The following is a 12,130-nucleotide window of genomic DNA, read 5'->3' on the forward strand; positions in this document are numbered from 1 at the left end:
AGACAAAACAATTGAACGCAGCACTGCATCCAATGCTGTGTTCTTAACAAGAACACACAGATGGACTGACTCGAGAAGGCTCTTCTGGAAGTAGCAGTGCTGTACCAGTGTGAACTTCTTAGTTTAAATGTACTGCAATTATGTGCCCAACCTGTGACAGTGTGAGAAGACACTGTGGTCTATAAATGTCTTAGGCACCATTAATAGCTATCCTGAGATATGTACACTTTTAATATTTATTTGTTTGTTTGTTTGTTTATTTTGAGATAGGGTTTCTGTGTATAGCCCTGGAACTCACATTTATTTATTTATTTATTTATTTATTTATTTATTTATTTATTTATTTTGAGATAGGGTTTCTGTGTATAGCCCTGGAACTCACTTTGTAGACCAGGCTGGCCTCAAACTCAGAAATCCGCCTGCCTCTGCCTCCCAAGTAGGGTTTCTGTGTATAGCCCTGGAACTCACTTTGTAGACCAGGCTGGCCTCGAACTCAGAAATCCGCCTGCCTCTGCCTCCCAAGTGCTAGGATTAAAGGCGTGAGCCACTCTTTGGGCCACATTTATACTGGAGAGAGCTATGTAGAGAATATATAAGAATACTGCTATCTTTCTGATTCCCTTATAGAAATAAAGTTTTACTTTGTTTTAAGTTAAATGTAGAACAGGAGAGATGGCTCAGTAGGCAAACATTTGCTTTTGCAGGTCTGAATCTCATGGCTTGGGAGGCAGAAGAAACAGGTGGATTCCTGGAGCCCATTAACCAACAAGTCTACATGATGCAGTGAGTTCCAGATTGGGGTAGAGAGCCATGGCTGAAGGAACCTGACACTGACTTCTGGCTGCACACACATACACAGATGCTTTATACCTGTTTGCATACATGCACACAAAGAAATACACAGTCATATACATCGTACATACACACAATGAAGTTAAATGTATCCCTACCATACAGCTTGGCCATTTAATACCACTTTGTTCTTGGAAAAACAAAAGTGTGTTTCCATACAAGACTGGTAAAGAGATAGTCATAGAATCTTGTAATAATCCAAAGGTAAGCAGAGCAGTGGTGGTGCACGCCTTTAATCCCAGCACTTGGGAGTTCGAGGCCAGCCTGGTCTAAAGAGTTAGTCCCAGGGCAACCAGGGCTACACAAAGAAACCCTGTCTTGAAAAAAAATCAAAATAAATAAAATAATCCAAAGGTATAAAACCCAAATGTTCTTTCTTGAGTGGATCAATACCTATCAAGTCATTATAACAGAATCCTACTAAGTAGTAACAGTGAACTATTATATCCAACAGCAATAGATAAATCTCACATTCAGCACACTGAATGGCAAAAGTCACATGGTAAGTTTTAAGAACGGTTCTGACAATGTTCTATTCTATAATATGACTGCAATTCCTCTCAGAAAAAGAAATGTCTTGCTGCTCTATGGAGCTGATATGACCAACAGATTGATGTAGGTAGGCTGCTCACCCTTGACAATTTTTGGTTTTGGACCAGATAACTAATTCCTTGCTGCAGAAGCACAACACACTAAGGATGCTCTATTATAGCTGGCCTATCCCTATTCCACAGCAAAGATCTCTCCACTCCCCACCTCCATAGTGAGAACTGTCAGATATGGGGAATCCAAACCATCTTTGGCTGTAAACTACGCTGTTTGACACAGAGGCTTAAGATGTACATATGGGGGCTTGCTCTCTTGCAGACAGTAGGAACCTTTTAGTGATTCATGTGGCAGTTTCCCAGTAGCTCTAGCCAACAAGCATACAAGGGAAGAGGGCTATTACATGCTACCTCACATGACATATTACCACAGACCTAAACACAACATTTTTATTATCTCAGTTTTCTAGGGGACAAGAATTATGGGCCCAAGCATGGCTGGAGCTTCTGCTGAGGGGTGCACAAAGTTCAAGTCAGGCGTCAGTAGAGGTTACCTCCTTCCTGGAGCTCAGGACCTCTCGAAATGTATGTACATAGTTACTGTAGAGAATTTTGTATTATAGGACTAAAGTCACTCCCAGGACTGTTGGTGAAGACTTGACTTTCTGCTCTCAGTGTTTCAGTCCTTGCCACTTGGCTTCTCGCATGCCAACACACATCTTCAAAGCCAGCAGACTTGTTCAAATCTTCCATCTCTGAACATCAGACCCACATATAATTGATTCAGGTTGATTCAGGCCTACCCAGACAAACATCTTTGGGTTACAGTCAACCAAATGTGCAAAGCCTCTAAACCTTTGCTTATCCTATTGCTGAACACAAATTACAACCACCCTCCTCCATAGGAAAGAGGATACTCAAGGACAAAGGTTATCAGAGATCATTTGAGAGATCTTTCTAACTCATCTAGCTTCCAGATCATCTGTGCTAGTAGGTAACCAGACCAAGCAACCAAAGAAGTGTAAGTAAACTAACAGGTTGTTCTACACATTAAGTTGTGGGATGGCTTGTTGCACAGCTAACACAGAGTAAAGTGTGGAAGCATGTACCTATACTGTACTCCATCACTAGAGAAGCTGAGGCAGGAGGACCTTTAATGCTGTACTAATTTGAACTATATAGCTAAAATTGTCTCAACACATACACCAAAACCAAACAGCCCCCACCCCCATCCCAAACAAGAGGGTAGAGGGCTGAGAAGCAGGGAGTCAGGCACACCAGTGGGCCAACAATTCCAAAATGAAAGGCACAGAGGGCATAATTTAAGTCTAAAGATAAAACATGAAGCTTCAGTTAGCAAGTGCACTTTGTCAATGACTGTATCAACCCTACAGCACACCGACATTCTGAGGTCATTTTTCCTTGTACAGGGTGTTTCACAAAGTTAAAACTGAAGAACAGACTTTATGCAGTTTTAGCCAGACATAAAGGCAATGCAGTTTCACTACAGAGAAACAAATGCAAAAAGCACCAAGGAAACAGAAGAGCTGACAATTTTAAACTGTGAAATTCCTCATCAAACGCACTGCAGAAAGAATACAATTTAAGGGCTGGAATGTAGTTCAGTTGGCAAAGTTGCCTAGCACACAAAGCCCTGGGTTTACTTATCAGTACCACATAAACTAGCCACATGTTTAAAATCCCAGTACTCTAAGAGGCAGTGAAATCTGAAGTTCAAGGTCATTCTCAATTATGTAGTGACTTAAGAGGCCAGGCTGGGAGGTCCCACCCCACCTATACCACCCCTAGAACTAAAGAAAATAAGATAGGAGGAGAGGGGGAAACAGTGCAACCATAACTATATCAGGTGTTCAGCAGTGTCCCATTAGACAGACAGGGAAACAATAAACTGAATTTCTAGGGGGCAAAATGTTTTGTTTTGGTTTTTTAAAAACTGGGGATTTGGGAACAGTGCAGTCAGTAAAGGCCTGAATTCTATTACAAGGACCAAGTTAAAAAAGACAAAAGACCCAACCATACTTCCAAGACAACTTTTAAACTCTGAAGCTAAAGGCAGGTCTCTGAGAGTTAGAGGGTGAGCCTGACTTATCTACATTTAGACTTCCAGGCCAGTAAAATATACATAGTGAGACCTTGTCTCAAAACCAAGCAAACAATAAACCCAGGTAAGGTAGGTGGCATGCACCTAAGACCTCAGTTCTGGGGACATGAAGAGAGGTAGAGCCCTGGGACTCACTGGCCAGCCAGGCAAGTTTCACATGTAGAGCTCCAGGGCTAGGGTGTGGTTTGGGGCAGGGTGTGAGGATGGCACAAGAGGAAAGAAACCCAAAATTCTTCTTTGGCTTCTACAGGCATACAAGTGTACCTGAATACCTTTGGGCAAAGTATACGTGGATGGAGTTAACAGATTAAACACTACTGACAAAAATGTATTAGCAGGAACATCCCACAATAGAAAAAAAAGTTTAAAACAAAATTACAGCAGATAAGAAGTTGTGGGACAATTTCAAACATCCAACATTATGTCATTAAGTCCTAAATGGAGCAGAAGTGGATCCAGAATATCAAGGATTAACCAATGCCACTCAAGGAGGGAAATAAAATCTAGACCAAGAAATAGAAAGCAAACTATGCTAAACTGCATCACAATCAGATTGTAAAAAAAAAAAATTAAGAAAATCCTGTGGGGTGGAGCAATATAGCTGAGCCTCCATAAAAAGGTATCTGCCACTGAGCACCATCCTGGAACTCGTAAGATGGAGAGAACCAAATCTCTCAAGTTGTCTCTAACCTACAACATGCAAAGTGGCATATAAGTACCAGCAACAAGCAATCTGCCCACACACACATGTGCACACACACTTTAAAATTCTATACTTTTATGTGTATGCATATGTTATCTGCATTTATATCTGTGCCCCACGTATATGTACCTGCTGTCTCCTGCAACTGGAGTTACAGATGGTTATGAACCCCCATGTGGGTACTAGAACTGAATCTGAGTCTTTTACAAGAGCAGCAAGTATGCTTTAATGCTGAGCCTTTTTTTTTTTCCCATCTTAAAATTAACCAGGAAGGCCAAAAAGATGCATTGAGAACAATTAAAACAAGATTTCTCATCAGGTCACAGAAGCCATGGTACAAAGTCTTAAAAAAAAAAAAAAAAAAAAAAAAGTCCACATAAAAGTTCTCTATCAATCAAAGACAGCCTATAGGGGAAAACATTTTTTCAAATACCCAAAGCTTTAAAATATACCATAGATCCTGCTATGCTATAACAAAATAAAAAGTTCTCTGGCAGAAAGAAAAGGATACCAGAAAGCTATATACAGGCAAAAAAGAACATCATAATGTTTTTCTTGGGCAAACATAAAAGACTGCCAGCTGTTAGGAGTCCTTGCTGCTTCTCTAGAGGTTCCTGAGTTAGTGCCCAGCTCCAGCATCGGATGGCTCTGACCTTTGCCAGCACCTGCACACATGTGGCATATACACAGACGCACAATATTGACATACATTTCTCTTAAAAGAAGAAAAATTAAAATTGTCAGTCTCTGTACTTGGGATGCCGAAGGCCACTCTAAGTCTGAAATCAGCCTGAGTTAATGAGACCTCATCTTGTAAAAAACCAAAACTGTCAAAAAAAAAAAGAAACAAATAGTAATAATATATCATATCTATCTGTAAATCCATTCATTTTAAATATAAAGTCAAAGGACAGAAAAATATATCACGGGTAAACACTTAAAAAGCAGGAGTGCTGGTTACCATTTCTGGGAAAAGGTACAGACTGGGAAGTCAGAGAAGATGGCTCAGTTGGTAAACTATTGCACAAACAAGAAAACCTGAGCTTGGTTCCCCATCCCTAAGGCTTTTTGCCTGGCACAGCCACATGCATCTGGAGTAACTAGAGCCCAGCGTGGCTGGCAACAGGCAGATCCTAGGAACTAGCAGGTTAGCCATTCTAACCAGTCTGTGAGAAGTAGGTTCAAATGGGAAATACTGTTTCTAAAGCTAATGTGGACAGCAGTCATGCCATTGGGAACTACGGCATAGAAGACAGTTTAGCTCATTTGTCTATGCACACTCTCCCCACCCGCTTCTTTAAACAATATGTCCAGCAAGCTCAGAACTCTTCAGCCCTCCATCTTCATCGGGCTGCCCCTACTTCCACCTCTAAACAATACTCTCCCCACACACCCACTAACAATCACATGTGGACAGTTTCTAATCAAGCACATTCATAGAACACTGGAGTATGAAAAATAGAAATGCCAATCTGGCCTGAACTACTTTTTGGTGTATGCACAGTAAGGCAAAATCACGTCCTTTACTAACCTTTCTGGGAGAATCCCAGGGATACGGACATTATCTTACAACTAAGCTCTCAGCTGGATGTGCATATGATTAAAGTCATAGGATTATAGGAAAGGGTGTGCACAGTAGAGAAATGGTTACATAATTTATCATTCAAAAGAAAACTCTCCATACTTGACTCCTTAGTAATTAATGTCCTCTTCCTTTTCTTGAGCCTCAAACAATCACCTAAGCCACTGATGCTTCCACTCATGGTCTGCTGTCAATCCTGGTAATATCTCTATCTTTAATCTGTGCTACAACTTTGCTCCCAACAAAATTATCTTGTGGGCCAGGCGTGGTGGCACACACCTTTAATCCCAGCACTCGGGAGGCAGAGGCAGGCGAATTTCTGAGTTCAAGGTCAGCCTGGTCTACAAAGTGAGTTCCAGGATAGCCAGGGCTATACTGAGAAACCCTGTCTCAAAAAACAAACAAACAAAAAAAATCTTGCTTCTTTCGCAAATCTGTGTGAGCCTTTCTTTTTAATTTCCTGGGTAAGAGGCAAAAAACCTAGAAACACCCACCCTGGACCTCCACTACTAATTACACTTAAGATACCCACAACATTGACCTCTGACAGTGGCTCACAAATATGTGTGCACACACATACACTATACACTCTTCAGATCAAACACCACCACCAGATACAAAAGCAATCATTTCAAAATGACAAATTTGTCAAAAAGTATTTATGTGTATTATAAAAAAATTTCAAAGCCGGGCGTGGTGGCGCACGCCTTTAATCCCAGCACTCAGGAGGCAAAGGCAGGCGGATTTCTGAGTTCGAGGCCAGCCTGGTCTACAAAGTGAGTTCCAGGACAGCCAGGGCTATACAGAGAAACCCTGTCTCGAAAAACCAAAAAAAAAAAAAAAAAAAAAAAAATTCAAAATTTCAAAAGCAACCCCCTCCTGCAAAAATAAACAAACAAACAAAAAAACAACAAAACGCTACAGACTCACTCACTATGTAATTCAGGCAGGTCTTGAACTCAAAACTTTCTGGCTTTAACCTCAGGAGTAGCTAGGCTTGTATTATTATTATTATTATTATTATTATCATCAGGAGTAGCTAGGCTTGTATTATTATTATTTTTCCCAACTACATAATTCAAATTATCAATGCCCTCTATAAATTTATACGATCTGTGACAATAAAAACCTGGACAACACTGTTAACCCCAAGTTGTAAACACAGTGTAAAACTTTTTACACTGTTGCCATAACAGTGGCACACACACGCAGGTGCCTATGAGGCACTTATGAGAACACAAATTATCAGCCATAAACAAGCCTCAAAAAAATTGAGAAGATTCAGAGCATATATAACATGATCTCATACCTCAATGTAATTACATATTTCCATCAAAAGATCTCTGGATAGTCACCAATATTAGGAAACTAAATACCACATTTCTAAATAAGTTAAATGAAATCAAAGAAACTTAGAAAGATGTTGTCTATCATTAATAAATAACCCAACTCCCATCATAAAACACTGGAAAGGGGAAAAAGAAAACAAGTTGAATTCAAGTCAAGACTAAGAACAAAGAAATAAAAATGATGTTAAGACAACCAGACAAAAAGTAAATAAAACCAACTGCTCCTTCTGTGAGAAGACCACTAAAATAAAGAAACCATTGGCATTAGCCTGAGTAGCCAGAGAAAGATCACCACCAACATTAGGAGTGTGAGTGGTTACAGTTAACACTCAAAATCACACATACCCTACGACAAATAGCTGTCAACTCTCAGCAATACTACTACAAAGCCTCCCAAATACCGCTGTTATAGGCATGAGCCACCATGCCCAGCTTTGGTGGAAATTTCTAAGTAAATCTTCAGGGACTCAGGTAAATACCAAGTTGATCTATATATCGAGTTCGAAGCCACCAAGGATACAATGATTAAGACTCTGTCTAAAAATAAAAACTTAAATGTGTTGTGATTATAACTCAGTTTGCAGAGTACCTGCCTAACATGCATAAAAATAAAGCCCCTGGTTTAATGCCGAAAACCAATATGGTAGTACACACCTACAATCCCAGTAACTGGGAGGTAAAGGCAGGAGGACCAGAAATTCAATGTCATTTTCAGTTACAAAGTGAGTTCTAGGCCAGCCTGAGTTACATGAGAACCTTGTAAACAAGTAAATGACTCACACTAAGCTCAGATGGCTTAACTAGTGAATTTTACCAAACTCTGAAGGAAGCAATACTTTCCAAGTCTTCAACAAGAATAGCATGGTATTGTTAACACAGAAATTGTTAACAGATTTTGGCAACTCAATCCAACAATATAATAGGGAAATAGATCACAATCAAGTGAATTTTGTCAAAGAAATACAAAGACGGTGAGATTCAGACTGATCTTTAAAACCATCACGTATCTCAGTAAATGTAGAAACAAATGTGAAAAGCTTGAACATTCAGTCCTAGCAAGAGCTAAATATTGATAGATTAATCTGTGTAAATGGGCTAGGACTCTGTTTTGTATCATTTAATGTATAAAGGTCACTTTTTTGGTAAGTTTAGAACTATTTCCAAATTGAGTATCTTTTTAAAAAGTGACATCACATGAAAAGCTGAGTTCAATTCTGTAACAGCTCAGTTAACTATTAGCTATAATAATCACTTCATAGACTGAGGTTCAGAAACAAGTTAATTCATATAAAGAGTCATTCTGACTTTTTTTTTCCATACAGGGTTCCTCTGTATAGCCCTGGCTGTCCTCGAATGAAGGGATCTGCCTGCCTTTGCTGGGATTAAAGGTGTGCACCACTACTGCCCAACCATTCTGTCAATTTTTGACTAAAACTAAAGACTCTATAGAGCCACAACAAATGTAATTTAATAACAGTTCCATTTAAAACAGAACCAAATAGCAAATATACTTCTGGTTCTCTTCCAAGTTGTGTCTAGTAAAAAACACTCACACACAACAACAACAACAAAATCACATGAAGATAGAGACACACATAAAGGCCAGGTGTTGGCTTAATAAGAGCACCTGCTGCAAAGTCTGAGGACCCAAGTTCAATCTCTAGGACCCACAGGATAAAAGGAAAAAGTGATTTTCAAAAACTGTTGTGATTATCACATGTGATAATACTAATAAGTAAGTAGATATAACTTTTAAAAACTCAAAAACAGTATAATTTGTGAATTTTCACCAAAAATTTAGGGTGGAAGTGAGCATAGTAATCTCAGCATTTAGAAGGCTGAAAAGGAGGAACCACAAGTTAAGACCAGCCTGAGCAAGACCCTGAAAAAAAGGTGGGGTGGGAAGTAGGAGGGTACCTTAGTTTGAACCAAGTAGACAAAACAGACATATACAAGTAAGAGAAATATATAAACTGATTTTGATCTGCAATTTATCACCCTGATAGTGTCATGGAAACATTAGAAAGTCAGGATTGCTACATACCACAGTTGAGAACTTAAGACTAACAGCAGTGATAAAGGATTGATCCTTTGTGTTGGTGCTATTGGGAAGGAAACAAAACCATGTTCTAGTAAGAGGTTTGAGAACACTGGAGGCATGCCCTGGAGACTATGGAAGCCACATTGTATTTCTTTTGTATACAAGACATGAGCTAAGTAGTTCTGCTCTGCCAAAATACAAAGATGTGCCTCATCATAAGCCCAAAAAATGGAAATAACCAATTCTGGCCCATCGGAACACTGAGTTTATAGGCACATATCACCACACTTATCTCCCATGATCACTGTACATACGCCTTACTGTCTTTTCACTAAATTCCTGGATTCTCATACATTACCTGCTAAGTCACAGCATTTTGTCTTTATACATTGAGTAGGAGAGAAACCTGACAAACATATGAATAATACCACTGATGTAACATTACATGCGCTGCCACCTACAGCTCATGACCCTAATAAACTGAGAAACTGCCAAGGACCAGCCTTGGCTTGGAGACGGAGTCTGAGGAAGGGGTGTCTGGGAGTGATCAAACATTTAAATGACTTGAAATCAAATCATGGGTTCAAGGTGGACCTATGTTCTGCTGGAGATAACTCTCAGCCTGCTTTTTCTCTGTTCTTCTTTCTCTCTCTTTCTGGAGATTTCTGGACAGCTCTCTCTGTATTTTCTGCTTAAGATAGTTCTCCAAGCAGGTCTCATGCTGTTCTATAAAAACTTTCCCTGCGTAGCTCTTTATAAACCTAGTCTTTTATTTTACATATCAATCCACTCATTTACATCAGAATCCTGTGACTCCAGCCCCTTATAGGTGAGAGCTGCACACATTTACTTTCAACATTGCCAAAGAATTCAGAGATCTGCCTGCCTCTGTTAAGCACAGATACTAATCTAGCTAGTTGGGACCCGGTCCTGAAATAACCATTTCTACCACTCCTGAACCTATCCTTGCTGTCTCAGGCTAGTCCTGAAACTCAGGAATCTGCCTGCCTTTTTATCTGTCTGTCTTTGTATCTTTCTGACAAGCTGACTCATTAATTCGGCTGCCTTTATTCCTTTAGATTCGTGAATTCCCTCATAATTCATATTGTATCCTTATTTTTTTTACATAGTTGAGATTATATATTTTTGAACTCATGTATTTAAGAGTTTTTTTTTTTCCATAGCCTTAAGGGCTATCCTGAGCGTCTCACATTTACCATTTTGCTGAGACATCAGTCACACCTTAACTCCCAGACCCATGCTATCTCAGATTATCAAGGAGTCATTATTAACATTAAGAGGGAGGACATTCCTCAGAGGAATAAGAAAATATGTGCATTATTATACAATAAGCCTTATGGCCATGGCAGTCATCAACACTCATGGAGGTCCATGTCTGCTGTCAATCTGTCCCCACCAAGGCTGAGCTGGACCCAGTAAGAAACTTTCCTGCCTCAGGGAGTTACAGCAGTTTTACACAACATGAACAAATGTGGAACAGAACATCCACTGAATATAGCAGACAGGCCCAACATTAAAGCTTCCTATATCCCAGACACAGAAAACAAGGGCAGGCCCAAAAGGAAGGAAAAAAAAATTCCTTGATGCTAAAAACGAAGAAGCTACCTACTCAAAGACAAATATCTCAAAAAGCTGTTAAACACTCAGCACAGCCAGAGGTGTATCTCCTAGATGATTGTAAATCCAGTCAAGTTGACAATGAAGATTAACCATCACAAGAAGTATGGAAGACAGAATGGGAAGGTCTGACACGGTGAAATATGATCCTTAGAACAAGTAGCTACAATTCAAAGGTGTGGGTCTCCCAAGAGTAATTTATTCAAACACACACTACAACAAACTTCATAGCACTAAAAACAAAAATGTCTAAAGCAAACATTAAAAACTGCTCTAAGCCAGGCACGATGGTGCATGCCTTTATTAGCACTTGGGAGGCAGAGTTTGAGGACAGCCTGGTCACCTTGATCCACATTGTTCCAGGACAGCCAGAAATATATAATGAGACCCTGTCTCCAAAAGTGAGGAAAAAAAATGAGTAGCTGTAAATAACAACAATTAGACAACTTTCATAATCGACTATAAATCATTACACACTCAGATGTTAGAGGGCTTGATGCTCTCCTAGAGGATCTGAGTTGGCCCCCAGCACCAACATGGTAGCTCAAAACCATCTGAAGTCCATGAGATTTTATACCTCCATAGCGCACAAATATACCTGCAAAAACACTCATATATAAAATAAATAAATCTAAAACATCTAATAAACAACCACCAAAACCAAATCATTAAGACACTGAAATACCATCAAGGGGAAGAAGCTGCCTGTGAGAAATTAATCCAAAAACAGGGACTTAAATAAAATACACCAAGTAGTTTGTACTACAAGAGATCTCTAAAGGATGCTCACAAAAACAAGTCAACAGAGGAGCAATGGACTACGGACAGTAGTGGGAACCTGCTGAGATTGGCAGTGTTTCAACTCAAGTACTAACAATTTTCCCCTCAGTGGTAGAGATTAAAGCAAGGGTTTTGTGCTTGCTAATACTATCACTAAGTTATGCACAAGTAGTATCACTGAGTTATGAGAAATTTATTTTCTTGTGATTCTGGGTACCAAACCTAGGGTTTGGGTGATAAATACACACATAAAATACTGTAGTACAGAAAGACAGAAAATAGCCATACTATTAAAGAAAACATGAACACATTCAAAACATCTGATTCTACAAAGCTGTTGCCTGGCATCCATGTGGCATACCCCTCCACCCCCACTTTCCTTTCTCATATACATAGTAAGATTACATTTTTTTTAAATGAAAAAAAAATCTTTTTTTAAAAAATTTTTAAAATCTGTCTTCAGACACACCAGAAGAGTGTCTCATTACAGATGGTTGTAAGCCACCATGTGGTTGCTG

At 39.4% G+C, this 12,130-nt stretch overlaps 1 protein-coding gene across 2 annotated transcripts in view; it reads right to left on the minus strand.

Annotated features, from left to right (window-relative positions):
* Positions 1–12,130, minus strand: part of Asxl1 (ASXL transcriptional regulator 1) — a 61,381-nt gene that overhangs the window by 25,802 nt on the left and 23,449 nt on the right. The gene's annotated exons all lie outside the window — the stretch shown is intronic.

Source organism: Mus caroli, unplaced genomic scaffold, assembly GCF_978045245.1.
Source record: "Mus caroli unplaced genomic scaffold, Mus_caroli_1 scaffold_2, whole genome shotgun sequence".
Lineage (NCBI taxonomy): Eukaryota > Metazoa > Chordata > Mammalia > Rodentia > Muridae > Mus > Mus caroli.